The following is an 8500-nucleotide window of genomic DNA, read 5'->3' as shown; positions in this document are numbered from 1 at the left end:
TGAAAAGGTTTCCGAAAGTAGCTTGGAAACAGGCCCGCTTGTTGTGGAAAAACTCGGTTCGTCTTCTTCTACAACGAAGGATGTGTTTCATGCATTGAGATTGAACAACATTCTTAGATGTTAGATTGATGTCAAAACCAGTAAGGTATCTTTATTAGCTAAGAAAAGAAATTGTTTTTCCCCCAAAATTTTTATGCTGATATTGAATTACCCATACATCTTCTTTTTGTTGAAGAGAATTGTGGGGAATTGCACAGGAATGCTAGACTCAACTAATTGTGCCTCCCGTTTTGTTTGAAGAGAGCTGCTCGAGCAAGTCAATCCCCCTCCATCTCCCTCCCTATTCCTTCTCTCTCCTCTCCCCTATCGCTAAAGGTAAAATTTCACCAAACCCCCTATGTCTTTTCTCTAATATTCTGTTAGTCTATTTTGAGACTCTCCTTTGATTTTACCAAACAAATGGTTCTGAAAGCACCGTCTATGACGTGAGGATCGATGGCCGGAGAGTCACCGTAAAAAAAACCTATCCTTTCCTCTTCAGACAACCTCGACAAGTTCCACAGAGAACTTCAACTGTGGTGGTAAGAAAGTTTACACTCCTTTAGGTGGTTTTCGCTTAAAGTTGGGATTTTGGGAGTGCCCATGTTGACCGATATGGATAATTTTGATGTTGGTTTTTTTTAGCGTGAAGTGAAGTGGATCATCCTTGATTGGCTAAGTTGGTTGTTGCTCATGCGAGGCCTCCAAATTATTTGTTTTTCTTTGAGTTTTATGAGTGCGGGAATTTGGCAGAGAGATTGCATGTTGAGGAGTGGAGCCCTGAGATTGATGAAGAACTCGTGATTACTTATGATCTCGGTATATTCTTTCGTATAATGTATTGTATATGACTATTTACCAAAAATATCCTGTGAGATCAAATTAGACATTACATTGTTTGTTTTGTACTAAATTGTTTTTTATTATTTCAGCTGATACACAAGTTTATTATGCTCGAGTTCTATTTCTATTGATATAGTTACATCCTTAATTGCCTTCTCTTTGATCTTCAATGTGTTCTGTTATTATTTAAAACTTTATAAACATAAAAAACATATTTTCATTTTTCTGATGCAGAATCAAGGTTTTGATATGTCATTGTCAGATGCCAGTAGTGTTTTTGATTCCATAAAGGTGATAAGCTTTCAACTCCTATGTATTCTTTTCCTTTTTTGCTACTTTTCCATTTAGTGAAGAGGTATAACTTAAAACCATTATTTCCCCAGCCGCTAAGTCAAAGTGATGGAAGATGGCGATATGATTCTAGCAGTGCTGAATCCAACACTTATGTTGCTGGTACTGAAATCTTTTACCTTTCTTGGTATCTATGTTGAAAATAACTTAACACTAGATGCTACATTTACCAGTTTATGTCTTTTGTAATTATTGCTTCACTTTGATTGGATGGAAATCGTCTCATGTTAATGTTGTAACTTCTAAGTACAACTACTGTTGTGCTTGATCAAACTGATCACTTTTCATGTTTGTACGGTTGCAGGGACAACACTTGAAACACTTGCAGGAGTGGTTTCCCTGATAGATCCAGAGGTGGATCAATCAAGGGTAAGACTTACATTACCAATGTTTGTTTTTTAAATTGTATGATTGTGTTATGATTAGCTTTGAGTAACTATTTAATATCAGAATGATCGTTCATAATTTTTACTCCTATTTAAAAATTAAGGAGAATATCTCTTACTTTTGCTTATAATTACACTTCGTAGATTAGATGCATTGTTATCCCACTAAACTTTATTTTGCTTAAATGTAAGACTTATTGGCTTTAGGTTAGTATGGCAATGTGATTCTATGTTAATCTTTCATGGACATTTGAAAGTGAAAATTCTTTATTTTACTCAAGCTCTAAGGCTTCTTGCAAAGTTGCAAGCTTGCAATACATTTTACTAATCCATAATACTCTGAAGCATTATCACTAAGAAGGCAATACTTCATCCAAGTTGTTGTTGGGAATTTACGCCGAAACCCCTAAGACAGCAAAAACATGGTATAGAGAAAATACACCAAGATTTCACGAGGTTCGGCAACTGCCTACGTCCTCGGGAGCCACACAGTAAATTTCTTATTAATCAAACAAGAAATTACAAACTTAGAGCAAATCCCAAACTGAGATCTCTTAGAAAATGCAGATGATCATTGTAGCTACAGTGAAAATCTCTTTCTCAAATAACCCCCTCTTTAACTCTTCTTCTGGCCTTCACCTGGGCCGCCGCCGACCCGGAAATAGACCCAGCCCCCTCTCTTGATCCATTCATTATCTACCAAACCCTTTTTCTTAAATTTCTCCTTTCTTTAATTTCTCTTTCTAAAATTCCCCCCATCAAATCAACTGCTGAGCGCTGGACCTGTAAGAAAGGGGGTAGAAGAAAAAATGTCGGGCCACGCCGCCGTAGGGTTTGCGATCCGCGAGAGAAGAGATGAGAAGGGGAGAGTAGCAACCGGCTTGAGCTCTGGGGTTTCCTTTATAGGGAAACCCTACCGACAGCCTGTCGCCAGGCTGTCGCTGGAGTTCGCCTGTTCGAAGTCGCCAGCACGAGTTCGCCAGCCACGAATTCGCCTGCTCAAGAGGTCGCCTGCAACGAATCGCTGGACCTCGAGCTCGCCTATATCCCATTGCCCACAAACTCGCCTGAAGCCACTAATCTCGAGCTCGCATGCGTGTCCTCGACTTCGCCTGAAGCCACCGCGACTTCAAGCTCGCCTCGCCTGCAGCCCCGCTCGCCTGCAAGGTTTGGTCTTCACCTCAATTCTAACAATCTCCCATTTGGAGATCAAACCGATGTCAATAGGCTACCTCAACAAGCTCTCCTCTTGTGTGACTCCGCCCTCATCATCTATGCATGAAGGCCAACTGAATTTGCGCACAACTCTATTTTCTGAACGGTTACCGCCTTTGTTAACATATCTTTAGGAATCTTACTTACTGGAATCTTCTCCAGTTTTAACACGTCATCTTCTAATAGGGATCTGATGAAGTGGCACTGAAGTACAATATGCTTCATTCTAGAATAAAATGCGGAATTCTTAGCTAAGTGAATCGCACTCTGACTATCGCTGTGCAAGACATTCCGCTCTTGTATGAATCCCAGCTCAGTTAACAAACCCTGAAGCCATATCATCTCTTTACTGGCTTTAGTCACTGTAACATACTCAGCTTCTGTAGTGGACAGAGTGACAATCTTCTATATCTATAACATCCAACTAACAACTATAGCTCCGATAGTGAATACATAGCCAGTGGTGCTTCTTCGGTGATCGACTTCACCACCAAAGTCTGCATCTACGTACCCTTGCACTTCTACCTCTCCCTTACCAAAGTGCAAACACTTATGTGTAGTACCTCGTAGATACCTTAGAATCCACTTGACTGCTTGCCAATGAGCTTTTCCTAGATTCGACATAAACCGGCTGACCACTCTCACTGCATGGCCAATGTCTGGTCTCGTACAGACCATTGCGTACATTAAACTTCCGATAGCTGAGGCGTAAGGGACCTTAGCCGTACTCTCTTTCTCTTCATCTGACTGAGGAGGCTGATCCTTTGATAGGCAAAAATAGCTGACCAAGGGTGTGCTCATTGGCTTGGCATCGCCCATGTTGAATCTTTGCAAAACACGGTTGATGTACTCCGTATGAGATAACTGCAAGAGACATCTCTTCTTATCTCTCGTGATTTGCATTCCAAGGATCTTCTTTGCTGGACCCAAGTCCTTCATGTCAAACTCCTTTGACAGATGCTACTTCAAACTCCTGATATCCTCCATATCTGCACCTATAACCAACATATCATCAACATATAATAGTAAGATGATATAGCTAGACCGATATCTTTTAAAGTAGCAACAGTGGTCGACGTTGCACTTCTGGAAACCTTCCTTGTGCATAAAGTCGTTAAACTTTCTGTACCACTGTCTTGGGGCTTGTTTCAGGCCATACAAGCTCTTCTTGAGTCTGCACACCGGGTTTTTCTTCTTTTCTTCTGAGAAACCTTCTAGGTTGTGCATGTATATCTCCTCTTCTAGATCTCCATGAAGAAACACCGTCTTCACGTCTAACTTCTCGAGATGAAGATCTTTAATTGCTACAATACTCATCACTGTCCTGGTAGTATTTAGCTTCAACACGGGACCGAAAATATCGGTGTAGTCAATTGCTTCCTTCTGCAGGAATCCTTTGACAACTAGCCAAGCTTTATATCTTCTGGAACCATCCTGCTCCTCTTTCACCCGGTACACCCATTTGTTGTGGAGTGCCTTCTTACCCGTAGGCAACTCAGCTAGTTTCCACATCTGGTTTGAAATGAGAGACTTCATCTCATCTTTCATGGCAAGCTCCCACTTACTCGCATCTCCACCCTAACAAGCTTTATCATAGCTTTTAGGCTCCCCTCCATTTGTCAGCAATAGATAGTTCATGTATCTCCTGTTGGGTACAGGAGGACGTGAAGATCTCCTCAAAATCGGAGCTGGTGCGTCGGGCTCTTGCGCACCATCTTGTCCAACCGGTTCTTCTGGCTGAGGACCTTCTGCATTGGGTTCTTTCGAGAGGTTACTCGGGACATCATCTGCATCTACAAATATTGACTCGCTCTCTGAGTCATCTGTCTTGTCCATGTCCTTGTACATCACCTTCTCGTTGAATATCACATCTCTGCTCTTGATAACTTTCTTGTTTTCATTGTCCCAGATGCGGAAGCCAAACTCATCTTCACCATAGCCGATGAAAGTGTATTTCTTTGACTTGGGATCAAGCTTATTCCTGCTTTGATCACTAATATGCATGTAAGCTACACAACTAAAAACTTTAAGATGTGAGAGTTTTACCTCCTTTCCACACCATACCTCCTTTGGTATTCTGTGCTCCAATGGAACCGATGGACCTCGGTTGATCAAGTAAGCTGTTGTGTTAACTGCTTCTACCTAGAATTGCTTCGGTAGGCCTGACTGTACCCAAATGCTTTTGGCTCTCTCTGTCAACGTTTGGTTCATCCGCTCAGCTACACCATTTTGCTGAGGCGTGCCTGGCACGGTTCTCTCCATTCTGATCCCGTGCTCATAGCAAAACTTCTTGAATCAGGTGTCTTCATACTCACCGTCATTGTCGGTCCTGAGCTTCTTTATTCTCAGACTGGTCTCATTCTCGACCATAGCTTTTCATCTCCTGAAAGCTTCGAATACTTCTGACTTATGCTTCAGAGAGTAGACTCACACTTTTCGAGAGTGATCATCGATAAAAGTCACAAAGTAGTATTTTCCACCAATAGACGTGGTGGTTGTTGGTCCCCACACATCTGAGTGAACGAGCTCTAGCTTCTCTTTCCTGAGGGTTCTGCCACTTGTCTGAAAGCTGACTCTCTTCTGCTTTCCAAGTATGCATTCCTCACACATATCCATCTCCACTAACTGCAGTCCTGGGAGTTTTCCCTTTGTGTGCATGATTTTCATCCCCTTCTCACTCATATGACTGAGTCTCTGGTGCTACAGCTTTGAAGTTTCATTGCCTGCTGTAACTGAGATTAAACAACATGCACCAGCTGTTATATACAGGGTACTAGTCTTTTTGTCTCGGGCAATCATCATTGCGCCCTTTGAGATCTTCCAATCATCTCCATGGAAGGTCGTAGTGTATCCTTCACCAACCAACTAGCCTACAGATATTGAGTTCTTTCTCAGGTAGGGAATATGTCTGACATCCTTCAGCTACCATACTGACCCGTTCAACTTAATTTTCACCACACCTTTGCCCACAATAGCACATGGTTGATCATCACCAAGATATACATATCCAAGATTTTCGAGAACATACTTCTCGAAGAATTCTTTCTGAGAAGTGGCATGGAAAGACGCTCCTGAATCTAACACCCAAGATTCCTCCTTGCTCTCCAAAGAGCATATCAATGCGTCATCTCCTCCTGAGGTGGAAGTGACATTCACCTCTGCCTTCGTCTCCTTCTCCTTCTGAGCACTCTTGCACTGATTCTTGTAATGTCCGGTCTTTTCATAATTCCAACACTCGATAGCCTTCGAGCTGTTGCTTGGATTCCTTGACTTGGACCTTCTGTCCTTTGATCTACCTCTGTAGTTTGATCTGCGTCGTCCGTTCCCTCTAGTTGAATTTCTACCTCTTGACTCTGTATGCAATACTGAAGAGGTTGTAGCTTCACCCGACTCTCTCCGTCGGATCTCCTTACTGAGAACTAGATCACGAACGTCGTTGAACTTTAACTTGATGCTTCCCGACGAGCTACTCACAGCTGTGACTATAGCATTTTAGCTCTCTGGTAGGGAAGACAAAAGTATCAACACCCAAACTTCCTCATCAAACTCAATTTCAACTGAACTCAACTAGGTTGTGACCGTGTTGAGTTCATTGAGGTGTTATGCTACTGACGCGCCTTCCGCCATTCTCAGATTGCATTGAATAAACTGTTTTCCGTCGAAAGTCACCTTAGTCATTGATTTCATTAAACTTTTAAGCGTTACAAATGAATTCAATAACAAAAAGAACAAAAGATTACAACTTTCTTGACATAATAAACACAAGATCCGTTTATCAGCATCTTGCTTGCGTGGGTTCTTTGCGGCTTGTCTGGGGTCGTTAATCCTGTGGACGACCTCGAATCAGATCCGGTTGCCCCCAGAAAATTGGGCAGAGCTTCTACCTCACCAAGGGGTATTTTGCTTGCAAGTCCTGGAATCCGACAAAGCTGATTTCAGGGCCTCTTCTCGAGATTAATGACAAGCCTAATCTTCAAGCGAACGGCAGTACGCAGCTTCAGATCCTATCGCAACGGCTTCTCCTTTGTCCGAAGTTCACCGCCGTGATCTCGCTGTCCTTTGCCTGAAATTTTCGTGCTCCTTCACTCTCCAATACCAGCAGCACTCGTCCTCTTGATAAGATTCCAGATCTCGAAAATGTGGAGGCCTTTGGTTCATATTTATAGGCCTAGAAATGCGGTTATTTTGGATGCAGAACAATGTGATTTGGCTCTATCTCAGTCAACAGTAGCCTAACCACGTTGGATGATCTCAAGTCAGTAAGAACCCCTGAACCCGATAAAACCCTGCAAAAACCAATTAAAACCGTCAAAGTGTTTTTGCGGACATTAAGAACTGCGCTGGACAAACGATCTGACCGCCCGCCTCGCGCTGGGTCGGATTGATCACGACCGCGCTCGCTGCGGGTCGGAATTCATCCGACCGCCGCTCGCACCTGGTCGGATCATTCCGTTCCTGCCGCTTTAGCGCGGGCTCGATTCGCGCACTTTTTCCCTTTTTTGGGTTTCTTTCTTTCCAGAATTTGTCTTGCTTCGCCGTATATCGATAGATTTGTTGATTTGTATGCTTCACGGAGTCGCGAGACGATGTCGAACGGCGCGTTTGCGTTAATATACGCGTGCTGCGATCGATGCGCGCGGCGCTGATTGACTGTGCGGCTGTTGACTGCCGCGCACGCCAGGTGATTTAGACGTGCACTCGATTGACCGGCGCGCACGCTATGATGATGTGACGTACGCCGCTCAGGTGACCGGCTGCGACGAGTGTACGTTGACATACGCGTTGCCTGATCGGATGCGCGCGGCTGATTGAACGTGGCGTGCGTTGACCGGCGCCGCACGAGTTGCCGTTGACTGTGCACTCCGTAACTGGCGCGGACGAGTTGGTGACCGTGCGCGCGTTGACCGACCTTGCGCACGGCAAATGATTTGACGTGCGACGCCCTGTTTGACCGCGCTGCGCACGCAGATGATTTGACGTTGCGCATTGTTACCCGGCGCGCACGAGATGATTTTTGAACGTGCGCGCATTGACCTGCGCGGCGCACGAGCTGATTGACCCGTGCGCCGCGTGACCGGCTGCCGCACGAGTGTATTGACGTGCACGCGTTGACCGACCGCGCACGAGTTGTTTGACGAATCTTCTTGACTCGCCCTCATCTCATTGCCTTTCGAGTTTTCGTTGTTGGGCTCTCGTAGACAATTTTAGACGCCTACAGATACCCCCTACCAAAGTGCTTTCAGCCTCATTCTTTTATAGGCGAGTCTGAATCCAACTTTGGCATATTGATGCGATCCCCCAACCTTCAGCGGTGTTAAAGGCAGCTACAGATGGTTTCGATTTCTTTGACTTTCTCCATATTTTAGCCGTATTCTGATTCTTGTTGAATAGCTAAGATATCTTCTCGGTACTGCGATTTATCGTGCTCTGCACCGTTGTTGAAGCTTGACACCGGAATTTGGTGAGTGGCCGTTTTTTTTTTGTTGATATGTCATTGACGTTGAACTTTTGGATCAATGCCCAACGTGTTGACTGGCGTTGACCTAGGCTACGCTGTGACCTGGCGTCTGACCTTAGGTTTCGAATCGATCGACGTTCACTTGTCATCGCAACGCGTTGGACTGGCGTTGACATTAGTTCTGAGCTACAGCGCCCGTATGTACCGG

Source organism: Asparagus officinalis, chromosome 5, assembly GCF_001876935.1.
Source record: "Asparagus officinalis chromosome 5, Aspof.V1, whole genome shotgun sequence".
NCBI classification, from domain to species: Eukaryota; Viridiplantae; Streptophyta; class Magnoliopsida; order Asparagales; family Asparagaceae; genus Asparagus; species Asparagus officinalis.
Note: the sequence above shows the minus strand (reverse complement) of the source record.